This window comes from Crinia signifera, chromosome 3 (genome assembly GCF_055691185.1).
Source record: "Crinia signifera chromosome 3, ASM5569118v1, whole genome shotgun sequence".
NCBI classification, from domain to species: Eukaryota; Metazoa; Chordata; class Amphibia; order Anura; family Myobatrachidae; genus Crinia; species Crinia signifera.
This window is the reverse complement of record NC_139219.1, coordinates 307,186,635-307,213,657: the sequence shown is the minus strand read 5'-3', so window position 1 is coordinate 307,213,657 and position 27,023 is coordinate 307,186,635. Positions and strand designations below refer to the sequence as shown.

General features: G+C 45.9%; 1 long non-coding RNA gene across 1 annotated transcript; it reads left to right on the top strand.

Annotated features, from left to right (window-relative positions):
- The first annotated feature begins 104 nt into the window (after positions 1–104).
- On the top strand, positions 105–26,850 carry LOC146062781 (uncharacterized). Its single transcript, XR_014471522.1, has 2 exons — positions 105–267; positions 25,802–26,850. It is a non-coding gene; the product is annotated as an uncharacterized LOC146062781 (long non-coding RNA).
- The last annotated feature ends 173 nt before the right edge of the window (positions 26,851–27,023 follow it).

The following is a 27,023-nucleotide window of genomic DNA, read 5'->3' as shown; positions in this document are numbered from 1 at the left end:
GGCCGGTCCGAGAGTCCGGCCGGCTGACTAGCAGGACAGTTGTTCTGCGGCCGCTAGCAGTACCCGGAAGCTGCTCAGCGCTCCGGCTATCATGCAATACCTAGTGCTGATAGCCGGAAGCAGCACTGCAGCGGCCAGAATAGAAAACCGCTGCCCGCTGGCTCTCCGCGCCGCCTCCTGTCACCCACGTCGCTGGAGAGAGAGGGAATCCTGCCTGGCTGAGCTGTACACTCTGGCCGCCGGCCCCTGCCGCGCTGTATGAACCAGGTACTGTAACGGAAGAGAGGAGAGGCTCTTCCTTCCTTTCACTCGCCTCCCCTCCACTTGCTTTCCTGGTCATGCCCGCTTCCCCCTGCGTCTGTGCAGGCTAGCTGCGGGGGTCAGGGGGTTATTGGCTGGTGCTGCTTGAATTGAAGAATCACGAAGGCGAACTCCAGCCTCACAAGCACAGCATAAGGCATACGGTTAGTGGGGGTCTTGTGTATGTGATTATATATATATATATATATATATATATATATATATATATATATATATATATATATATGCTGGGGAGGGGTGTGTGTGACATGGAAATATTTGCTGGGGGGGTGACATGTAAATATGTGCTGGGGAGAGGTGTTGTCATGCAAATGTGTGCTCATATTGACTGCTGGCCCAGCGCAAGATTTCTAAAAGCAGTGGACCCACTCTGAAGACAGCCAGGCAGCCCACCACTTCTGCCCGGCTGTCAGACTGCTTCCCTATGGGTAGGAGCATGTAAACCTCCTTGGCAACAAGCATTAAACCGTGGAATGAGCATGGCGGTAAGCGTGCATCACGGTGTGCGGCATATGTATAATGGGCATCAAGGTGTGCGGCATATGTATAATGGGCATCACGGTGTGCGGCATATGTATAATGGGCATCAAGGTGTGCGGCATATGTATAATGGGCATCACGGTGTGCGGCATATATATAATGGGCATCATGGTGTGCGGCATATGTATAATGGGCATCAAGGTGTGCGGCATATGTATAATGGGCATCACGGTGTGCGGCATATGTATAATGGGCATCACGGTGTGCGGCATATGTATAATGGTGCATCATGGTGTGCGGCATATGTATAATGGGCATCCCGGTGTGTGGCATATGTATAATGGGCATAACGGTGTGTGGCATATGTATAATGGGCATCACGGTGTGTGGCATATGTATAATGGAGCATCACGGTGTGTGACATATGTATAATGGAGTATCACGGTGTGTGGCATATGTATAATGGGCATCACATTGTGTGGCATATGTATAATGGAGCATAACGGTGTGGCATATGTATAATGGAGCATCACGGTGTGGGGCAAATGTATAATGGGCATCACGGTGTGGGGCATATGTATAATGGAGCATCACGGTGTGGGGCATATGTATAATGGGCATCACGGTGTGTGGCATATGTATAATGGGCATCACGGTGTGCGGCATATGTATAATGGAGCATCACGGTGTGTGGTATATGTATAATGAAGCATCACGGTGTGTGGTATATGTGTAATGGAGCATAACGGTGTGTGGTATATGTGTAATGGAGCATCACATTGTGTGGCATATGTATAATGGAGCATAACGGTGTGGGGCATATGTATAATGGGCATCACGGTGTGGCATATGTATAATGGAGCATAACGGTGTGTGGCATATGTATAATGGAGCATCACGGTGTGTGGTATATGTTTAATGGAGCATCACGGTGTGTGGTATATGTATAATGGAGCATCACGGTGTGTGGTATATGTATAATGGAGCATCACGGTGTGTGGTATGTGTATAATGGAGCATCACAGTGTGTGGTATATGTTTAATGGAGCATCACGGTGTGTGGCATATGTATAATGGAGTATCACGGTGTGTGGCATATGTATAATGGGCATCACGTTGTGTGGTATATGTATATTGGAGCATCACGGTGTGTGGTATGTGTATAATGGAGCATCACGGTGTGTGGTATATGTTTAATGGAGCATCACGGTGTGTGGCATATGTATAATGGAGTATCACGGTGTGTGGCATATGTATAATGGGCATCACGTTGTGTGGTATATGTATAATGGAGCATCACGGTGTGTGGTATGTGTATAATGGAGCATCACGGTGTGTGGTATATGTTTAATGGAGCATCACGGTGTGTGGTATATGTTTAATGGAGCATCACGGTGTGTGGTATATGTATGATGGGCATCACGGTGTGTGGTATATGTATAATGAGCATCACGTGTGTGGCATATGTATAATGGGCATCACAGTGTGCGGCATATGTATAATGGAGCGTCCCCCCTCCCATGCGCCTATTCTGCAGCCTGAGGGGCTGGGGACATAGCCAGCAGTTCAGAGAGCCACTAGCCATGCCCCCAACAGCGGCGAAAATGGGGCGTGGCCTCATTGAAATAGGCCACACCCTCATATCACTAGGCCACACACCCCAAAAAATCGGGCAGCCCCCCCCCCCAGGGCTGCTTCAACATATTTCCCGGGCTGCTTTTAATTCCCAATCCGCCCCTGGTGGTGCCAGTGTACATGCTAAGAGAGCGGCAGAGAGAGGGTGGGAATGGGATTAAAAATAGTCCCTGGCATTTAAAGTATGCATGCCCACCATGGCGACAAAAGTGAACCCCTCCCCCCCCCCCCTTTAACCAGTTATCTCATTTAACCGCTTATATCTTCGGAACAAACTGACCCATTTACATGAGACAAGTATCATAATGAAGAACTTTTGAGTGGGCTTTGAATGATTTTGGTCCAGTGAAACCTCAAAGCACATAAACAGCCATGAAATTACATTCCAAAAATAAAAACACTGGTTTATCCGCAATATCTCTGGAACAGATTGACCGATATGTACCAGGTATCATATTGAAGGCCCAGAGATTTGGAATTGAATGAGATCAACCACAAGCTTCTGTGATGCCAGTGGGGGAACTAGCAGCAGTCGGAACCGGGTGGGGGTAGGAATTAACGGGTCCCATATTATCCTATGGGGAAAAACGTTACAGATTTGCCAGGCGATATCTCCAGTTGCCGGGGGGCTAGAGACACGGGGCTGGGCTTGTTGGAAAGCCCTGGTCCTCAGCTACAAAATTCCCTCCCCTCTAAATCCACCAATGCCCATACCCCAGCCCTGCACGCTGCACCCTCCCTCACACACCCATACCGCTCTGACTACTCCACTGGTATTTTGATCCAGTTCAGTAACACAGGACAGAATTTTACCTGACAGTTTTGGTAATTCACAGTTACAGTGAAAAGAAAATAATGTGGATACTCCTTAACTCCATGTGATTTGTAACTGCCGGCTTTGCCAAAAAAATAAAACAATAATAATAAAAACGCATTGGTATGTGCTGTCTGACACGCTATGTGATTTGGCACAAAAATGTTTTTAAAAGTAGTTCAACCTTTTGTTCTTGACAATTTGCATCACACCTAGTTGTCGGATGGTGTGTAACTGATAATAATGAACATTTACCCATGTTGTGTTTGGAGTCCAATATTCTTTTTGAACCTGCTAACATCTCTATTGTTATTTTAATACAGGGGGCAGCCTGTGGTGTCCTGTTATTATACAGGAGAGCAGTCTGTGGTGTCCTGTTATTATACAGGGCAGCAGCCTGTGGTGTCCTGTTATTAAACAGGGGGATCAACCTGTGGTGTCCTGTTATTATACAAGGGGGGCAGTCTGTGTTGTCGTTATTATCTTTTTTTATTAATAATTAGGTTTTTTTTATGAAAAAAACGCCATTTAACAATACGCTGTTACTTATGGGCCAGTGCTCTGGATTTGCCCCCCAGGCTAAAAGTTGCCAGCCAGCCCCTGCTGATATGAGAGGAAGATGCGTGTTAGAGGGGGAGCACTCCGTTCTGTCTCCTTTCGTTATATGTCGGGGCACTGCTGGAGTCAGGGCCGCCGACAGGGGGGTGCCCTGGGTACAGATGTCCCGGGCCCTGGCCTCTGGAGGGGCCCGGGAAGCTGCACACAGCCTCCCCCCACACCCGCACACAGCCTCCCCGGCACCGGCGCTAGGAGCACACAATACACAGTGCAGCCTGCAGAGTGCCGAGCCTAGAACACAGAGGGGCTCGGTGCTCTGCAGGCTGCACTGTGCAGTGTGCGCTCTGAACCGTGGAGGCTAAAGGAGCCGGAGGACGTTGCCGCGGGTGATGGTAAGTAATCGTGGGGACGAGGTAGGGGGAGGCAGGGTGCTGGCAGGCGCGGGGTCAGGCACGGGGGGGGCGCGGCGGAGATATGGCACTGTGCTGCTGAGGGCCTGGACTGTAGGTCAGTCCCGGGCCCCAACATTTCTAGTGGCGGCCCTGGCTGGAGTCACGTCACTGAAGAGATGGATCAGTTGAAACAGTAGGGCCGTAGGGAGGGGGCGGCCAACATGAAGCAATTCTATAATTTGCAGTGCCAGGGATGGAGCCTAGTGGTGTTTATTAGTCACATCATGACATTAGCGAGTCATCCTTTTTATTAGAAATCCTGTTTTTCATGAAAAGGCAACTGACTAAAAATTGCCTCAGGAATGACAATGGCTTCTAACAAATAGACATACTATAATTTTTAGAATACTGGTTTATCCCAAAGATAAATCTGTGAACTGTAGTAATGTGCCCTGGTGCTGGGAAAGCTCCCCTGCTCCCAGCACCGGAGCAGCAGTGGCAGAGGGAGAGGGAGCTGTGTCCCCAGCGGGGACCCCAGCACTGACAGCGTGGCGGCGGGAATTGGCACAGCTGCGGCGGAAGGAGCAGAGGCTGTCTGAAATTGGTGCCTTTTTGCCCACCAATGGAAACCGCTGCCCACGGCGTTTAAACACTGACGCCATTCATGAGCCAAGCATGGCTTCCGAATCGGCAGCCAATGGGAGATAGCCGCAGCAAGCCAATCAGTGCTCACGCACAGTACTCGGCCCCGGGGTCTGACGTCAGAAGCCGCTGGGAGATGGAATAAGAGGACAGCACCCCGTTGGCGGAGCACAGGAGTGCTCCGGAAGAAGACAGAAGAAGCCCGAGGACAAAGAAGACAGGGGAAGAGGCCAGAAGATGCAGGGATCAAGAAAGAAGATTTCTGGCACCATCTGGAAGAAGAGGAGAAGCAGTGCTGTCGCTGGCCAGGATGGGCCTGCGGCAGAAAAAAAGAATATGGAGGCCAGTACTAGAGAGGCCAGCGGGGGGTGGAAAGCAAAAGCGCTAACGGAGCACCCACCCGCAGCCTCTTACAACCTCAGTAGTTAGGGCACTAGGCCCGTGAGCACAGTCAGGCCCTCCTGGCCTGTGGGCACATAAGTCGTGCCCTCTTAGCCCGTGGGCGTTATTATCGGGCCCCAAGGCCCATTTACCATTAATCTGGCCCTCCAGGCCCGTGGCCCCATGATAGGTCAGGCATTAGGCCCGTAGGTAATTTAGGTGGGCCATCCATGGCCCTTTTAGGCAGGCATCAGACCTGTGGGTGTTATTCAGGCCCCTAGGTCTGCAGGTGAATAGGGAAGGGGTTAGGCCCAGGATTGTGGTTCCTTTATTGGGCAAAGACTTTTCCATGGGTGGTTGGGGTAGGAGGTGGACAGGCTGTGCGGTTGTCACCTCCCCTGGCCCCTAGTAGGTAACAGGAACATTTTAGAGTGTGTAGGAGATGGCTAGCTCTAGGTATAAAAGGCAGCAGTATAAAAGTTGGTTCTGCCACTGTTTCTTGCACTGTAATGGCGTATGTTGTTTTCCGTGCAGGGCAACCTTTTGTTGTAATACTGTTAGTTTGTGTCGCACCACACACACATAGTGTGAGGGCTATGTAATGTAGTTAGTTAGTTGCATGCACACTAGTAAGAGTTAGGCCCTGCACGGTGTTGTTGTTGCTTCCTTGCAGGGACCTGTAAGGGACGTCGTGGAGAAGGTGCAAGTTTAGTGACGGAGTGTGTTATCTTTGTCCGTTTGTCTCTGCCTATCTCCCTTCCTTCTTCGTTCAGGGCACATCTGGAAAAAGTCTGACACTGGAAACTTTAAAAGCCCTGGAATCTGTTGTGCTGAGGTACCTGACATTGTTCGGATTTGTTTGTGCAATTACCAGTACTTGAACTTTATCCTTTTGTTTTAAGCTTAACCGCTGGCCATGCCCATAGTGTGACCAGCATACACCTGTCTGTGGTGGGCTCACAGATCTGACCACAGGTTTTTTTCTTAAGCCCCATGTAATCCCTTTAAGTTACGCAACTTTGCAATATCTTGCATCCCTGACCCACTTTGTGTAGTGTCCGGTCCCCCGCGGTGTCGGGATTGTGGTTGTAAGTGGCTGTGAACCAAATCTCGACCCAATCAATATCCGTTACCCACCTCTATGTTATGCGACTTTCCCATATGTTTCTTCCCTGGCTCACTTTGTGTAGGCAGGACCCCTTTTTTGGGCCCCGGTGGGCGGGGATTGGGGTTCTAAGTGGCCATGACCCTAACCTGAACCCATCAATGTCCTTTACCCCCTCTATGTTATGCAACATTGCCATATGTTTCTTCCCTGACTCACTTTGTGTAGTGGCCGGACCCCCACAAGGGCGCTAGGGGCGTCTAACCCCCACAGTATTTTTTTCCAGATTGTAAGTCATGTGTGTACCAAGTTTGGTGTAAACTGCTGCAGTCATTCCAGAGTTACAGTATGGTGGAACATACACACATACATACATACATACATACATACACACCTACATACATACATACATACATACACACCTACATACATACATACATACATACATACATTTATATCTGGGGTTTTACGATGCACCAGGCGGTATTACAACATCTGCATATTCTTATTGTAGGCATCTCCATCCTAGCATATACATACGCACGGATGTACACCAGAAACTGTAATGGCATGCCATGAAGTCACAAATAGGCGACAGCTAATAAACACAGCTGTAATAAATATTTTTTTAGACTCATCGCCATGATTCAAAAAAATGTCCCTTCAAAAACATTGCTCTGAATTTCCGGTTTTGATTTTGTCCTTGCCGTCTGGTTTGTATGAGAGGTAACAGAACCTTGTTCTTGAGTATCATGCATTAGTCTGTGAAACACTTATAGAAAAATATAGCTTCTGTCAAGGCCGAGCCGTTGTTTTGGTAAGGAAATCATTGTCGGTGAATGGGGAGGAAGTTCAGATTTTGTTTTATGACTATTAAAGTCTTTGATTGGTTAGACACCTGGGCTGCAGTATGCACACTATGAGATAAACATGTATGAATAGAGACAGATGTAGGCTATACTTCAAATATATCAGCCTCATAATCCTCCTTTATTCCCCTGCAAATCTTTAACAAATATATTCTCATGGATATCAGTTCAGCCTGAAAAAGTCCCTTTATGGAACTAAATAACATTGCATTTTTTTTTTACTGTACCAAAGTACCCATGCAGGGCTGGCGCCACCACTAAGTAGCTTCGGGCATTTGCCTAGGGCGCCGGCCACTGTAGGGCGGTACTGAGCTGTACAGCAGCAGCGCATCTGCTCCCGCCAACTTCAAGTACCAGCAGCCAGCAACAGGTGAGCCGTATCAATGCCGCACACCCGCACCCCCCCCTGGAGCCCGCCCGTGGTGTGGATCTGGTCGGCGGGTTGCACCCACAGCCTTTGCTGGACAGCGGCAATCTTTGGGTAGCATCTGCGCCCCCTCCCTGTGAAGGTCAGTGGCAATGTTGAGGGAGAGGAGGGGGAGCGGGGTACAGAAGTGTCTCCTGCGACTGGGGGGGGGGGCGGACTGCGGCAATTCAGATTTGCCTAGGGTGCTGAGATGGATCGCACTGGCCCTGTACCCATGTTATATATTTATATTTACCCTTTGTCATCTGTTATTTGTCTGGTTCTTTGTCAGGTATGCATTTGGTGGCTTGATTGGGTCCAGATTAGGTTCACGGTCAACCCCCAATCCCAACCAATGGGCAGGGCTGCCACTAGGAATTTTGCGGTCCGGGACTGATTTCCATTCTGGGCCCTCCAGGCCCCCCCCTCAATTCACTTACCGCCCGACTCCTGCTCCATCATCCCCTCCTGCTGAATGCAGACAATTAAAACGCAGCACTGGCTGGTGAGCCAATCAGAGTTTGTGTACCGGCAGCCGTTCTGATTGGCTACCGTTACACAAGCTCTGATTGGCTCAAAAGCAGGTGCAGCATTTTAATTGGCCACCGGCATCCAGCATTGAAGAAGCCTGTGCCTCGTTCAGTGCATCAAGCGCAGCACAGACAGCAGAGCGGAGGCAGACGGGGGTTGCGGTGGGCAAAATGAGATGCATGGGCCCTTCCAGAGGCTGGGCCCCGGGACAGCTTAACCCACAGCACCCCCTATCGGCGGCCCTGCCTGTGGGGGTCCCTGGGGTCCAAAAAGGCAAAGTTACATATCATAAAGGGGGTACAGGTAAGAGCTATTATTTTTTATTTTGCACAAGTTGAATGTGTGAGGGGCTTGAAAGAGGGCATTTGAGGGAAAAATGGGCAGTAGGCTGGCAAGTTGCCTAGGGGACGGAGGCAGCTTGCACTAAAGATCAGTCGCTGCTTGGCTGAATCTGGCAATGTTGAGGTCCAGGATGGTAAAAAGCTGCGCACTATTCACGTCCAGAGGAGTCCAGTAATAACTGACCACTCAGTTAACCAGTCCCATCAATCTGCTGTTAGGGAACATGCTTCTAGTATTTCTATATTTAGTAATATTAATGTGGCGTTGCATATTATCTAAAGGTTAACAACGGAACAGCATTCTTTAACAGTAGTATTCCTGACAAACCTGTAACAGTACAGTATGTTTAGCCTCCCGGGGAGATATCGCTGCTACCTTACCATAGTTACATTTAAAACATTTTAATAATGGAAAACTAAGATAATTCCATTATATAAACAGATCGTACTTCCAAGCTGTTTCTAAAAATGTACGAACTAAATCCATCTAAAACTAGTTTTGGCAGCAAGCTGATATATCAAGTGTCTTTTAAAGATTCTCAGATACCACTAAAAGTGCTTGGAATACAGAAGTTGTGTCCTTAGATACTGTAGAACAATTGCACATACAATGGAATAAGTACTGTGTTTGCTGGACACAGAAATGGCCAGATTATGTGATAAAGTCATTTTATGTACGTGGTTTATTTTAAAATATAACAAAATGAGTCATTATAACTGACATTTTTGTGAACCACCTTGTGTCTCCACAGTGATATGCTACTACTGTACCATATACTCAGCCGACACCAGCTCATTCCCAAAGCATTATTTGCAAAATAATATTTTATTTAATGATCTATTACATGCAGTTTTCATACATTCAGTAGATATATACGGTATATAGAAAGTCAGGGGGCGCACACAGGGAGATTATTAATTATTTTCTAAGTGATCTATCTAGAGTGCTTAGAAATGAAGAATACCCATGTGCATGGCTCATAGCGGCGGTACTACGTAGTGACGCGCGTCACCATCACCCACTCAGATCTTTAGTGTAAGGAACAATGAGTTAGCAGAAATCGCCCATACACACATCGCTACGTGTGTATGGGCGATTTAGCCACTGGACAAATTGTCTGCCCTACATCACTTAGCACACAACACTAAGTAAGATCATCCCGTGCATAAGGGGCATTACAAAGTACAGTAGATAGATACAGTAGATAGATAGATAGATATGTGATTGATTGATTGATTGATTTATAGATAGATATGTGATATATAAAGAAGACAGACAATACTGTTCAAAAGATTTAAACAGGTGTGGGAAAAAAATGATTAATAAATAACTAATATACATGTGCAGTTTTGTTATCGACAGTATGCTCCTGGATTTGACCACTGGTGATAGCTTTAGCAGGGTTGCACAGTGTGTATACACTATCTTTTTTTTTTTTTTTTTTTTTTAAACTTTGTTTATTGGGTTTTTCAGATTATATATTACAAACTTCTGGTTAGTATATGATATCGTGGGCCTTATTCTGATCGGTGCGGCCCGATCAGAATATGCGGCCACGACCGTGCAGGCGAATCCCCGCCTTCCATACGGATCGCCACCTGCCGTCTGTACGCGGATATGTGGCGATCCGCATGAAATTGGACGGGGATACGCCTCCTCCGTCGTGGGAGCAGCCCCCTGCATTCGATGGTCGCCGAACATCGAATGCAGGGCCGCACGCTCCACCAGGTCCCGCCACACAAGACCACACGGACACTTGTCCGTGTGAAATCATGTATGGGGGCGGGCAGCTGACATCCGGCGATGTCAGATGCCCGCCCCGTACCCACGCGTCACGGCCTCATTACCATGCATACGCCCCGCGTTTGCATGGGAACGCCCATGAAACGCGGGGCGTATGCATAGGGTAATGAGGCTAAGTAGCCCCTCACGCCCCTCTACGCCCCCTGTGCGGCGTATAAAGAATCCGTGCGGCGAAATCGCCTGCACATGCGCAGAGTGACCTCTGCACATGCGCAGACGAACAACATCGGCGGGCCGTACGCAAGCGGGAATATCCGCACCGATCAGAATAAGGGCCCTTATTATTCTTGGAGCTCAAGGGAAATCGTGCACAACATTGCATCTTGTGCAAGTCGTCTAATGTGTACACAGCTTTACAATCCTTTCAGATATAGACTTGTTAATAGTTTCATTTTGTTGTATCAGTTATCAAAATGCAAAATAAAAGAGCAGAAGAGAAATCTAAAGTAAATCACTATTTGGTGGGACACCATTTGCCTGCAAAGTATGGAAGTTTGTAGGATTGTGCTGTAGTCAGGTGTATGACTATTCATCATGCATAACAGGTGATAATTATCATAATTTTTATGTGAAGTTTAAAGCACAGTCATTAACTGAATTAGAAACAGCTATATAGGAAGCTAAAACTGGGTGAGGAGGAGCAAATCTCTTCTACAAAGGTTGTGGAAGACTGAGCCTAGCAACAAGACACATGTCAGTTGTACTGCATCAGTAAGGTCTCTCCCAGACAAAGATTTCAAATCAGACTGGGGTTTCAAGATGTGCCGTTCAAGCTCTTTTGAAGACCACAAAGAAATGAACAACATTGAGGACCATAGATGCAGTGGTAGGCCAAGGAATCTTATACATCATATTAAAGAGATACCATGGTTACTTCTCCTAAATTGGAAGATGTCGAACAGTGCAATTATCTTTGGACTATCAGAAACCAACTGGAACCAGGCACACCAATTTATTATTTGGAGAAGACTGTCCAGAAGTGGCATTCATGGAAGAATTGCGGTCAAAAAGCCATAACTTCTATGTGGAAACAAGGTTGTGCGACTCAACTATGCACAAAAACATAAGAACTAGGGAGCAGGAAAATGGCAGCAGGTACTCTGCGCTAATGAGTCAAGACCTGAAATAACTTATTTGGCTGTAACAGAAGACAGTTTGTTCGACAAAGGGCAAGAGAATAGTGAAGCATGGTGGAAGTTCATGTCAAGTTTGGCCTTCATCATGCACTACCACCATGGAGGCATCAAACTGGCTCCAAATTAATTCTGTAGCAGCACAATGACTCCAAACATACAGCCAATATCACTAAGAACTATCTTCAGCATAAAGAAGAACAAGGAGCCCTGGAAGTGATTAAATGACCCCCAAATAGGCTGTCTCAACACCATCGAGTCTGTCTGGGATTACATGAAGAAACTGAATATTTGAGTCTACATCCACAGGACTGTGGTTCATTCTCCAAGAAGTTCACAAACTTCACAAACTGCGTGCAAGTGTATCTAGAAGATCTAATGCTGTTTTGAAGGCAAAGGGTGGTAACTTTTGAAAGCATTCTTAGCATTTTGCCACACCTGGATAAAACATTTGCAGAGTACTGTATATAGCATTACACAATTTCCCATCACCTGCTGTTGTTGTATAATAGAGTTCTATAATGTGTACAGGTGCAAGTTATATACTATGTTATGACTTCCAATCTGTATCTTCCTGTCCTTTTTAAAAAAGGCATTGTTACTATACTCATAACAGAAAGCAAGGTGTATTGTCGAAGTGCCTACCAGCCTTTATTTACCCTACAATTAGGCAGCCACCCTACTCCCGCCATACAATGCAGGTGTCTCAGACACTGATTTGTATCCGGCATCGCAGGAAGTGTTATGATGGAAAGGGAATTCCTGCCTGTTCATGTAGAATGCCTGTCACCATATTGAATGGAGCTCTCATCCCAAATCAAACCAGACAGCAAATGATAGACCAGTCAAAAAGTCTCACACATGGATTGATTTATAAAGCCTTTTTTATTAAGTTTTCCCATAGAAACACCTTTTTTAAGCCAATGGGAGTATCCTTCGCATGTGATTTTATACTTAGACAATATTGCTATCAAGGATGAAGATACCAGCGATCTAGACAGGTAGACGCCCAAGCGTTGCAGTAATGTACGGTAATGTACATTAGATGACCATAGCAGTGCCGTAACTAGACAATTTGGTGCTGTGTACCAGAAAGGGAATTGGTGCCCCCCACCTCCATAAACAAAACTTTGGTGTGCAGCAAAAATATAGCCACACTGCACCAGAAACTTCTGTGGGCACATAATGGCCACAGTAGTAACGCCTTTTACGCACATAATGCCCACAGGAGTAGCACCCCTAACGCACAAATTTCCCACAGAACTAGAACTACAGATGGAGCAGGGCTCTTCTTTGGCTGGCGCTCGCCTGAACCCTTGCACTGGCGAGCGCTGGCAAGAGAGACTGTAAGACACACGCGGCGCCTGGGCAGCGTCTCCCTGCCCGTCTCCGCTTCGGGGAGACGCTGCCCAGTTTGGGGGGGGTTGGGGTGGCGAGGGGGACCGATGGATACGGCGGGGGAGGCATCGGGACCCCCGCCAAGCTCCGTTGCCACAGGCGCGTGGTCGTCTCGTGCACTCCCCCTGGCGGGAGCCAGCCACCAGCGTGGATGACGGATAAGGCCACTGCAAGGATAAGTCCGGCTCCATCTGTAGCACTGCCTACTCAAACAATGCTCAAAATTTCCACAGGAGTAGCAATGCTTATGCACATAGGGGGTTATTCAGATTCAAACAGTCCACCGCCCGTTCGCACGGGGGACCGATTGTTTGTGACTGCGCATATGTTTTTGTGCACATTTGCAGCCACTGTGTGCGAGCACCCACTACGCTCGCACATAGAAGTCCAGGCAGGGGGCGCGGAGGGGCGTGGGGTGACGGGCAGGACAATGTGCATATGGGAACACCCAGCGTTTCATGGGTGTTCCCATGAGAATGCTTGGCGTTTCCATGCAAATTGCCTGGTGACGCGGGTGCAGGGGGAGGGCAGCTGACCCTTAATCTGGCCCTGCATACAACAAATAGCCACCGATCAGGTAGGGAAACAATTACAATGTGATTCACTTGTGTTCTGTGGGTTCTGGTGTAGCGGATCACTGGCATCTAATGGCGAGCAGTGCAAACCATCCGAGGGAACATAGTACACCCATATGGTGTCCATGCTGACCTATGTCAAAATAGACACCAATTTTTTTTTTAAAACTCATGTCGAACTAATAACTGTCGTTCACGTTGCTGTCGATCTAACACTTGCGTCTAACTTTTGTTACTGTCAATCTAGAGTATATTTAGTATATTTAGGCGTCTAACTAGATGCGTTCGACCAGTAGTGGTCAACAATTGATTGTCAATCTAGACACCATCGATCTGGTGACCGGACACGGTTCTATGCCACTCGGTTTATGTATGTGACTCTCTCTACATTTGAAGAGCATTATAACCATTAGAATGGTTGTTTGAAATAAACGTTTTAAAACAGTGTTATCTCAGGACATATTTAGCATCAGCATTCAATTTTAATGTTACCTTATTATGCGTATGACATTCATTATATCAGCATCGCCCCCACAAATACAGAACCATTGCTCCATGTTGGTGAGATCCTCATCTTGACCTCATAGAAGATGCCAAGACTACTCCTGTTAATTATGTCATCATAAGTTGCATATACAGTATGTGACTCAAGTGTTCAGCTTAATAAATTGCTTCAACCTTCTACCTAAAGTGAGGTATTCACCATCGCAGGCACTGACATATCACGGGAGACCAATGGGAATTGTTATGGTCCATAAGGACTTGGCGATTTTGCCCAGCATGTATAGACAACAATGATGGGGAAAATCACTGGGCTGATAATCGCTCAGTGCATACACACTGAGTGATTTTCCCAAGGGTGGACGCTAGCAGGATGCTATGTAAAGAAGCTCCACCCCCTTGCTCATCTGCTGATTTAGAAAATGTCCCTGAATCACTACATGTGTAGGCCCCATTACCCTAGTAGTAGTAGAGACCCTTTCCTTACTGGGGCGTATTTATTAACGCTATTTTTGCAGTTAATCCTCCGCTGTTTTAAGATAACACTGTCACATAATTTAGCTTGTGATAGCAGTTAACAGCCCGAGGATTGACTAGACCTGGTTCAGGGGTGCGGAATCTTACCACGCCATAGGTGTTTGCCAGTGACCCCTCCAGTTGGGATTTGGGCTTCGCTGCTATTGACATGCTGGTTGCGGTCCCCTGAACAGGTTCCCCACATGGCAGGAACTGGTAGTCACAGGGTATGGTACACAAGGATTTAGGCAAAAGAGTGGTCACTAGGATAGCCGGGTTCATACACAGTAATCAGGAATCTCTGGATAATCAGAAAAGGCACAGTAATGCTAGAGCTGATGTGACACCCTATACTCTGGCAGAGACTGTCTGCCAGAGACTGCCTTTTATAGGAAGCACAAGGAACTGTATTCTCACATGTGCCTCAATCAGTGAGGGCTGAGCATGTCTCACTCAGGTGCTGTAATCAATAAGCAATGCTCAGGTTACACAGAACTGCCTGGCAGCATGGACTCCCCCAGGTGCTGCAATCAGCCTGCAGTGTTCAACTTAAGGTGTACACACTGTACAATTCTTTTGACCAATTTAATTGAAAGACATTTTCCTTGAATCCAGTGTCCTGGACGAAAGATGTTGACGAAAGATATTGATGACAGACGAAAGACGAAAGATCTAGCTACAGTTTATAGGCACTTTTTGAAAGATATCCAAATTGAGCTGCATGCACAGTTGACACACAATCTTGATGAACAACTGGCGGGTATCATTCATTGTTCGTCGCAGTTATACTGAAAGATATTTTGAGCAATTTCGTTCAGAATGGCCGAAATGAATGAAATTGGACAAAAAATTAGTCAAAAAAATTGTACAGTGTGTATGCACCTTAACACAGAGCTGGTCAGCAGCATGCAGCAAAGGAAGGCAGAGCAGAACCAGCAGGATTTCACAAGCAGGTAACACTAAAATACTGAATATTGTGACAGATACTTATGAAGTGACATATCCCCAAAATGTATGGGGGCTGCTAAATGATGGTCCATTTATGAAGCAGTGAAATACGTAGAGAAGTGAGCCGATGGAGAAGTTGCCTATGGCAAAAATCAGCTCCTATCTATTATTTTATAGAATGTATTTGAGAAATGTTAACTCGACACTGATTGGATCTCATGTGCAACTTCTCCCCTGGCTCACTTTTCCATTATTTTTACTACTTCATGAATAGACTCTGCAGTTTGGCCTAGAGGCAGTTGGCCTAATTCACAGGCGCACACAGTTTAGAGTCAAACACAAGTAACCGATGTTTAGTGGTCTGCATATGGTGTGCAGACCCTACTGGTACCGTGATGGTCTTGTGGTGGTAGTCACGGTGTGGTTTTAGATGCAGTTTGATACACATCAAGTGACTGCTTAGGTGCAGCATGTCACACAATTTGGGGGGCAAGTCTCAGCATGATGCATTTTGCATCCTAGTGGTTGGGATGCTGGTTAGGATGCTCATGTTCACAATACCAACACTGGCATCCTGACTACTGCTGGATCCCCAACTTCAATTGGAATTCCGGCACCAGAATCTCGAACAGTGAGTGAAGGGGCAAGTAGGCGTGGCGAAGATGGTGGGGGGTTAGGTTTAGGTACTAAGGGGGGAGTTAAGGTTCAGCTGCAAGGGGGGGCAATTAGGGTTAGACTATGGGGAGGGAAGGTTAGGCACTTAGTAGGGGAGCTAGGCAGTGGGAAGCATGAGTTAGGGTTAGGCACTAGCAGGGAGGGTTAGGGTCAGGCTGCAGAGGTGTTAGGGTTAGGCAGCAGGGAGGGAGTTTTAGGGTGCAGGGGGAGTAAATATACTTACCGGACCCTTATCAGGATTTCCTACTTCGGGATGCCGGTGTCAGTATTCTGACTGCCGGCATCCTGACCCCCGGTAATCCGTATGTATCCCGTCTCAGCCAGTGGCTGTATATTTGGAACCATGCACCTGCAATACATTTATCTATTAATTTCTTATTGCCTCAATATGATGCATTAAGCAAATACAAGGATCAGAGCTAAACCACGTTTATAGATAAATACACAATAAAATCACTTAGAAATATTGGGGGTTATTCTGATTCACTCGGAAAGGCACAATCACTCTCTAATGGACAAAACCATATGCACTGCAGGTGGGGCTGATGTAACATGTGCAGAGAGAGTTACATTTGGGTGTTTTATTGTTTTTGTGCAGGGTAAAAACTGGCTGCTTTATTTTTACACTGCAATGTAGATATCAGTTTGAAGTACACACACACCCCCCCACCCAAATGTAACTCTCTCTGCACATGTTACATCAGCCCCACCTGCAGTGCACTTGGTTTTGTCCATTAGAGAGTGATTGTGTAAGTCCTTTTCAGTTACAAGGCTGTTACATGAATATTGTGTTGCCTTTAATACCTCGATGTCCAATGAAAGGAAAGTATGACATTTAGCCGATCTTAATATGTAAATGCCAATTTTCAGCCTATGTTTGGGATGAGTTCGCTGTGACATGGGGTGACATTTATTAGAGGTCGATGGTGGGTTTTTGGCGATTTTTATCGCAAAAACGGCCGTTTTTTAATTTTTTTCCCAAATCGATTTTTTAATGGGTGGCGATTTGCGGCATAAATCGCACTTTTTGCCGCGAAATCGCACTTTCTGCAAGTGTGATTTTTTTTTTAACTCCGGAATTCGCATCCAGATGTTTTCCCCATTGAAAAAGATACAATTCGCATTTTTAATGAGATTCGAATTTGGAAATCGCCAACAAAAATGGTCAAAAGTGTCAAAAAAAAAATAGACCTGATCCTGACTGGCGATTTTGTCAGAAAAATGGCGATTTAGTCAGAACCATGCACAGATCATTGTGATCTGTTTATGGTTCTTTGGTAAAATATGTGTAAAAGTAAAAAAAAAATTGGCGTGAGGTCCCCCCTCCTGTACATAACCAGCCCCGGGCTCATTGAGCCAGACCTGGTTCCAAAAATACGGGGGACAAAAAGCGTAGGGGTCCCCCGTATTTCTGAAACCAGCCCCGGACTCTTGGACCGGTCCTGGTTCCAAAAATACGGGGGACAAAAAATCTGGGGGTCCCCCGTATTTTGAAACCAGCACCGGGTGTTAAAATGTTAAAATAAAGCACACACACAGAAAAGTAGAACTTTAATACACATCCACACACACCTCACTGACAGCGGGCTGACCGGCTTCCTCCGATGCAGCTAACAGCTTCTGTCGCTCTTTCCCAGCGCGACACAGGCTGAGAGCGTGATTGGCCGATGCGTCTCCATGGAGACGCATAGCTCAGTCCTGATTGGCTGAGCTATGCGTCTCCATGGAGACACATAAGCCGGAGACGCTCTCAGCCTGTGTCGCGCTGGGACAGCGCGACAGAAGCTGTTAGCTGCATCGGAGGAAGCCGTTCAGCCCGCTGTCAGTGCGGGCTGTCCGGCTCTGCTGCAGAGAGACCAGCGCTGGATCCTGGATCGGTATGTATAGCGGTGTAAAAGTGAGGTGTGTGTGGATGTGTATTAAAGTTCTACTTTTCTGTGTGTGTGCTTTATTTTAACATTCTTTTTACAGGTGGACTACAGGTCCAAGCGGGCCCATTAATGCCCCGCATGCTGGGACTTGTGGTTCCCCAAGTCCCAGCCTGCAGGGGAGGTCTGCTGGAACTTGTAGTTCTCCTGTATTAAGTAATGTTAGGAATGTGATTTTAACACTATCAGGCCGGCGTCTAATGGCCAGGGACGCCGGTGACAGCCCCGGGCTTCCGCCCTGGACGGGTGAAGCCTGGGGGGGGGGACCCCTTAATTGGGGGGGTCCCCACTCCTCCAGGTACCCCGTCCAAGGCTGACCAGCCACGGTGCTCATGGTACGGCCGGGGGACCTTGTGTAAAAAGTGTCCCCCGGCTGTGACATGACACTGCGGGCTGTTGGAGCCTGGTGCTGGTTTCAAAATACGGGGGACCCCCACATTTTTTGTCCTCCGTATTTTTGGAACCAGGACCGGTCCAAGAGTCCGGGGCTGGTTTCAGAAATACGGGGGACCCCTACGCTTTTTGTCCCCCGTATTTTTGGAACCAGGTCCGGCTCAATGAGCCCGGGGCTGGTTATGTACAGGAGGGGGGACCTCACACCATTTTTTTTTTTTTACAATCAGAAAATCGCACATTTTTTAAAAATCGCACCTTTTCATGACTAAAAAATCGCACTTTCCATCCCGAAAATCGCCCTACATCGCACTTTCTCGCACTTTTCATGTCGGAATACACACCTCATTAAATATTTGATTTCTGGAAAAAAATGCGATTTAAAAAAACGGCGATACAGGGCGATTTGTGCAAAAATCGCATTTTTGGTAAAACGGTAAACACAATAAATCTCGCCCATGATGTCTGCAGACTCTTGGACATCACTAATACCACTTTCACATCGCAAAATGCAGGGTCACACCAGGACTTTAAAATGGTTCGGTCCCGATGCAACCATGCATTTTGCTCTTTCTGAGCCCTTCAGTGACCCAGCAATATTGCCCCTTCCCTGACTTCAGGGTAGAGCGGAGGAGTGTCATCAAGGGGGTAGGGGGAACAGCTCTTGGAGCTGGTGCTCGTCCAAGCATTGCCTCCTCCATCAGTGTAAATGGGAACTGGGTTCCTCAACCCAATTAACCCGTTTACACTGCACAGCAACCCCGCAACAAACCGGTTAGAACCCTGATTTTTTACTGGTTCATAATGCCGGGTTGACGCCGGTTTACTGGACCCAGTAAGCCCTTTTAGATTACTGGTTCAAACAGGCAACAAACCAGCATGAACCCGGTAATTAGGTGCAATCTGAAAGGGATATTACTGCATCTCCGTAACCAGTTTGAGCACCGGAAAAAAGAGAAACATTTTTTCACGAGATGTTTGGTTTTGCTTCAAAATTATTTAAATGCAATGTTCTAGAATCTAGATAAACACCATGGGAACTTCACAGATTCGTTCTCAGAATAGAAACCAGTCACTTGACTTCTCCCGATGTAATCAGTAGCTCAGGGGTGTGATGAGGGCTGCCTGGGAAAGTACTGTAGATTCTAGACTTGCCCAGCCAAGAAATCTACTGTTCAAACATATGTCAAATAGATTGAGAATATTCCAATATCACTCTTTAGGCCAAATAAAATATTTCTCTTTTTTACTTCATGAATTTATAAACACAATTAACTCCAAAACTGCTGTAGGTGGATATTACTTGTTACCTGAGGGGTCGTAACTTGTGATGTGCAATAAAGCTCCATTTCCCAAGGTGCCGTGCTAAAAGGAGGGGGGGGGGATAATATTGTAGTCAATTTTGGTTGAAGTTTAGAGCAAGTGAAAGGGGTCATATTCCTTTATTTTATTTCCAAAATATCATTTTGTAGATGTTTCTTTGGTCATGTGATACCTTTGAGCACTGCTTATCATTAAAGTCTATTGCGGCCGGCATTGGTTGGTGTACCAGTTCCCAGTGACAATGCACAAGTGGTACAGTAATTGCATGACTTGGCCACCAAAACAGTCACCATCTGTTTGTTCCTTTGTGGTGGCACACCTCCAACTGGGGTCCAATAGTGTAACTCTTGATTGGTCTTTGAGTCTAAAGTTTTCATCCAGGATTTATTGCCATGGATGATCTCCTGGACAGAGTTTAAGCGACCTCTATAAAACCTCACCAGCATGTTGCAGCGCCAATCACCCAAGCCTCTTTCTGCTCGCGAGTCAGATGATGGGCAGTGTCAACCAGATGTATGTTGATTAGATGCCTATCTCATCTAGCTGGGCATTGGTCACCCAGGCAACTTCCTCAACTATGGCTTGCATGGCAGCAATGTTGTCCTAGGTGACGGCGGACACAGGCAGTTCTCGTCAGCTTTTAGGGACCGTCTACTGTGCCAAAATTCTGCAAACAACTCAAATACAGTGGTTTGGGATGGTGCTTCCTCCCCAAAAGCAGCTTGCAGACGGTAAAAACTCTCCTGCTGTTGCAGGTCACTCCTGTAGTTGTAGAAGACCAGGGCTCTCCAGTGGCCTCTAATGAGCTCCTGTAACCCTCAAATACGCTGCCTTGGCATTATTCTTACATAGTTACATAGTTACATAGTAGGTAAGGCTGAAAAAGACTTGCGTCCATCTAGTTCAACCTGGTATAGATATCCATTGCTGATTTGGTAGGTTCTGATATTTTACAGACAGATTATATTTCTTATTTGTACCCATGGATGTTTTTCTCCAGTAAATGTTTGTCCAACTTTGCCTTGAACGCATTTAATGAGCCAGCCGTTACCACCTCTCTGGGAAGAGAGTTCCAGAGTTTGACTGTTCTGACCGTAAAGAAATTCTTTCTACTAGCTGAATGAAATCTTTTTTCTTCTAATCTATACTCATGCCCTCGTGTCCTAGATTCCTTTCTAGTAGAAAAGAGGGTGTGTGACAGTTCCTTATATTGGCCCTTGATATACTTGTACATGTTGAGCATGTCCCCCCTTAAACGTCTCTTTTCCAATGTAAATAGTCCCAAATTGCATAATCTCTCCCCGTAGCTTAAATTCTCCATTCCCCTAATAAGCTTTGTTGCTCGCCTTTGGACTTTTTCTAATTCTATGATGTCCTTTTTACAGTGTGGTGCCCAGAACTGCACTATGTACTCGAGGTGAGGTCTCACCAATGCTTTATACAGTGGCATAATTACCCTTGAGTCCCTAGTTTCCATTCCCCTCTTAGTACATGCCAGAATTTTGTTGGCCTTTTTTGTAGCTACATTACAATGGGCACTACATCCCAGTTTGCTGTCTATTTGGACTCCTAGATCCTTTTCAAGTATGGAATTACCCAGTTCCTCTCCGCTAAGGTTGTAACTTGCACACTGGTTGTGTCTCCCAAGGTGCATAACCTTACATTTATCTACATTGAACCTCATCTTCCATTTTTTTGCCCACTCATCTAGAATTGCAAGATCATTTTGAAGCATGGTGACATCTTCTGATGATTTGACGACTTTGCTAAGTTTTGTATCGTCCGCAAAGATGGATACATTGCTGAGTAACCCTATTCCAATATCGTTAATAAAAATGTTAAACATAATGGGCCCCAAAACAAAACCCTGGGGCACTCCACTTAGTACCGGTATCATATCTGATACGGCACCATTCACAACCACTCTTTGTTCTCTATTACATAGCCAATTCCCTACCCATCTGCAGATATTTTCACCCAATCAAATGCACAGTATCAAATGCTTGATTTATTCCTCTCATTAAACCACACCTTCAGCACCGCTCACAGTCCTGCCGTTTCCACTTCAAAACTATCCCTAGGATCAGACCCTTTCTCACCCAGGTTGTACAAAGTTTCTCATCCACTCACTGGTGAACTCCAGATTGGACAACTGTAAAATTCTTCTTTCTGGCCTCCCTAACACATGTCTCTCTCCACTCCAATCTATCCTCAATGCTACTGCCTGGCTCATCCTCCTCTCCAAACATACTATGTCCACCTCCCTTATCTTACAAGCCCTACACTGGCTCCCCTTCCAATTCAGAATCCAATTCAAGCTCCTCAAACTCACTTACAAAGTCATCACCCATTCCTCTCCAACTTACATATCTGACCTTATCTCTCTTCCCACCGGTTCTCTTTGCTCCACAAATGCATACCGCCTTTTTTGCCAATCTATCATGGATCAGTGGCATGATCATATGGAACCGGACTATGCCAAGTCCCTTCAGATCACCATCATTTAGCCTTGTTTGAAAAGCAAAAAAGCTACTTAGGCGCTATTGGTGTGTCGATGTAAAACCGGATAATAACTGTGTTTAAGATTCAGCACAGTTATTATCCCCCCCCCGATGACGCGCCTCTGCTCTACCCTGGCCCGGCATTGCATCCTAGAACATGATAAACATAATCTGATTGGCTGCTATGGGCAATGTCACCTCTTTTAATTTTTAGAAGCTTTAGTCAATTTACCTTTCAGTCTACTTAGTAGGATACTTAACCGTTTAATAGCTATAATATATTTATATATATTATATACGGTCCAGGTTTTAGAGTAGCAGCAGTAGCAGCACTTTTGCTTTCCTGATATAAGTGTTTCCAGGGCAGAGAGTCAGGGATCCTGATGGTGGAACAGCTGCCCAGGTGATATGCCGGGGGTGTGAGCTACGGTAGGGACCATACTGTTACATCTGTATGCTGCAATGCTGTAACCAGCCTTGCCTATGCTGATTACCTGGTATGCTGTTTACCTGCTACAAAAAAAGACCAAAACTTCATTTTATCCATCGTATGCGATTCCTTGCCACATTTTTGCATGTGGATTTTTACCATATTGGGCTTATTTTAGGTTGCTCCATAACCTCATAATCATTTCTTTAGGGACCACTCCCTGCTTTTTCTTGGCATATCACAACCTTCAGTGTCTAGCATAGGAAAATAAAAAAGAAAATTCAAAAACACACACAAAAAAAACTCCCAGCTTGCTGACAAACGCCTAGTTATTTTCTGTATGTACATGTGTGCAGCTGATTTATTGTTTAGTCTAGCCGGATTAGGGGTTAAGTAGTGTCAATCAATTAACGCGGTACGCATAAGAACATTGGCCTCGATGTGGACACAATAATGCAGTATCAAAGCACTTCAGTTTCCACGTGTTTAAAATAGACTTCTTAGTCTTTGTCATCTAAGACCTCAAGGTACAGTGATTTCAGTCGCCTGAATAAATGGACTATTCTCTTCTCGTTGCAGAGGGAACCTTTCACTTTATCTTTTAAGATAGCAAGCTGGTTTGATGGAATCAGTACAGAACTTGCATGTCTATAAAAGGATTTACATGTCAGCGGGAGAATAATACGGGGTCAAAATTCATCTCGCAGATTAGTGTCCCACCGGCCTTTTCCGTTTAACACTCAAGATAACATACTCTTGATCTATGGAAGTAGCAGGCTACACTGTAAACAGCGCCCCTCGGCCAGACATTTTGGTTGTGTTTACAGATGAAGTGACAGGATGTGTATATAAAATGTTCTGGTTGTAAGATATTAATGGCAAATTGAACTTGTTTCTTGATGTTTGAACCACATTAGAGCTTGATAGACTGCCGCAGTGTTAAAGTTTACCTGGGGCATGTGTTAAGCCTACTGTAGGAATTCCTTGGTGTTTATTAAAAAGTGTTGTATGTATTAATTAAAGGTTTGAAGTGAAATAAGGTGAATGTTCTTAAATATGTGAGATAATAAATTATAATAATTTTTTGTACATGTAACAATAAGTATTTCCGCCCCTATTAGATATTTATGATAGTTTTCCTTAGAAAGAGCACAAACTGATACAATGTGATTCTTGGTGAGTTTTTTAGGGGAATGGAAAATAAAAACCTTTGCCCATTTATGCCATTTCATAAATGTTTGTGTAAAGGGTTCGCTCCACTTTCGCTGTACCGCTATATAATAATTCTCTAAGGTCTGTCCCATTTCAACATGCATGCACAGCAAGAGCCAGGCTGCACACCTTCCCTGCTAGGGAAATTCCACTGCTAGGGAGACTGGAGTCTGGACAGACCCTGGCAGGAGGGGTGGAGAACCCACTGGGAGCTGTGATCTCACTGCTAGGGAGACAGGACAGATACTGGCAGGAGAGGAGGAGAACCCACTGGAAGCTGTGATGTCACTGCTAGGGAGACAGGTCAGACCCTGGCAGGAGAGGAGGAGAACCTGCTGGGAGCTGTGATCTCACTGCTAGAGAGACAGGACAGCTAATGGCAGGAGAGGAGGAGAACCCGCTGGGAGCTGTGATCTCACTGCTAGGGAAACAGGACAGATACTGGCAGGAGAGGAGGAGAACCCACTGGAAGCTGTGATCTCACTGTTAGGGAGACAGGACAGACCATGGCAGGAGAGGAGGAGAACCCACTGGGAGCTGTGATCTCATTGATAGGGAGACAGGACAGATACTGGCAGGAGAGGAGGAGAACCCACTGGAAGCTGTGATGTCACTGCTAGGGTGACAGGACAGACCCTGGCAGGAGAGAAGGAGAAACCACTGGGAGCTGTGATGTCACTGCTAGGGAGACAGGACAGATACTGGCAGGAGAGGAGGAGAACCCGCTGGGAGCTGTGATATCACTGCTAGAGAGACAGGACAGATACTGGCAGGAGAGGAGGAGAACCCGCTGGGAGCTGTGATCTCACTGCTAGGGAGACAGGACAGAACCTAGTAGGTGAGGAGAAGAACACGTTGGGAGCTGTGATGTCACTGCTAGGGAGACAGGATAGAACCTAGAAGGTGAGGAGAACCCACTGGGAGCTGTAATGTCACTGCTAGGGAGACAGGACAGACCCTGGCAGGAGAGGAGGAGAACCCACTGGGAGCTTTGACATCACTGCTAGGGAGACAGGACAGAACCTAGTAGGTGAGGAGAAGAACACGCTGGGAGCTGTGATGTCACTGCTAGGGAGACAGGAGAGACCCTGGCAGGAGAGGAGGAGAACCCACTGGGAGCTTTGACATCACTGCTAGGGAGACAGGACAGAACCTAGTAGGTGAGGAGAAGAACACGCTGGGAGCTGTGATGTCACTGCTAGGGAGACAGGACAGACCCTGGCAGGAGAGGAGGAGAACCTGCTGGGAGCTTTGACATCACTGCTAGAGAGACAGGACAGAACCTAGTAGGTGAGAAGAACACGCTGGTACTGTAGGTAACGCTGGTACTGTAGGTAGCTGCAATCTCACCACTAGGAAGATGCAGAGGCAGAACTCTGGGAGGCAATGGAGGCATCTGCCGCCGGGCTCCTGCTCCCAAGGGGGCACTTCTCCTGCCCTGCAAGTTTAAATCAGTTAATTGAAAACTGTCAATATCTCTTTTGTAATGGAGTTCTGAAATATGTGTTCTCTCTTTCTATCTATCTCTCTCTAAATATATATATATATATATATATATATATATATATATAGCACATACATTTCAGAAAACATATATATAATGTAAAATTTAAGGTTGTGTGTGTGAGGGGGGCACCAAAATTAATCTTGCCTCCGGGCAACTGGGACAAACTTACGCCACTGGGAAGATGGGACAGACCAGTGGCATATTTATGATGGGTGGACATGGGTCCCTGAGGACAAGGGGTGCCCACATTGCACACATTTTTTAATACTTAGCCTTCTGGAGTCCATCTATGAAGGCAGCGGTGAAACTGGGACTGCCACCTTGGTTCAATGCAGGTTAGATTCATTTCCATCAGGTCCAACAATACAGTATCACTTTGTACCTGAATTTGATTTTACTCACTGATCTACCCCAACTTTTAGTGTTGTTTTATTTTTATTATAATGTGTATTAAAACATTGTATTGTTTCACTTGTTTGTAGGCATCATTGAGAGCGCTGCCTATTTCTTTCTTCCCTTTTTTGCTTATTCTCCAAGAATGGCCGAGATACTCCGCTGAAAATCGTGTGTCTCAACCGGTTCCAGGGAAAAGTGGGCAAGTCTCCCGGTTGTTCTTCGAACCCCCTGGATGACCCTTGGCGGCAGAGATAAATGCTGCCATTTTCTATGGCTCGAAGAGGAGCAGGGCTAAAATCACATGTTTTTTTAACATCATTCTGTATGTGCCCCACCCCCAATCCGCAGACCTGCAAGTCACGGCATTTGGATTGAATGGGGGCAGGGATTGATGATGTCACTGTCTGTCCCAACCCACCATTAACTGTACATCAGTGTCTTCTCTGCGGGAAATGTCATCAGATTTGTACGGGACCAACAATTAACTTTACTGTCACGTAGAGTTCCTTGGAATTTAAGAAAGTAACGACTTGTAGTGCATTTATGACATCTTTAAAATCTCTTCGAAAATATCCTGACCTAAGTATGATCTTTTCTTCACGTATTGGGATCTCATTATAAGTGGTCAGATGTCAGCTTCCAGAATATGATAGAAATTGCTGCGGTTTGGTCGATAACTTGCAACACATTCAGCCATGTGGTCGAATTCTCCTCACAGTGTCTTTGTCTCATGACCACAATTTTAAATATGTTAACACAATCCGACATGTGTTTCTGAAGATGCCCCTTTCAGGAATATTTCATTGTTGCCAGGACAATTACTGCGATACAATGTTCTCTCTGGAAACGTTCCCCTGCTCACTTGGAGATGGTTTCAAATTGAAATTTGCTGTTGATTAAAAATTTTGAAGCAGTTTAAATTTCCATTTCTATCTGTTTTTCCTGACTTTACAATAGCGTTTGACCATGAAATATCACCGTGCATGTCAAAGCTTTTGAAGTCGATGTTATGTTCTAGAAGAAGCTGATTAAACAGAGCTTTCCCTGAACCCTGCGATGTCTCAGAATGCAACATTGGAAATATTTGATGGCGAGCGGTATGTTATTAATATCTCAATAATATCTGTTCACTCGTTCCTGTCTCCAAATAAAATGTTATTGTACTAAAACAATGTGGTCTAGTGTTATCCAGCGTTATGTGAATGACGCATCTGATATATTGAAAATAATGTATTTGCACTCTTGATGCTAAATGCAGAGTTGTAGATTGAAAGGGAGCCATAGCTTGTTTTGGCTATCAGTATGTAT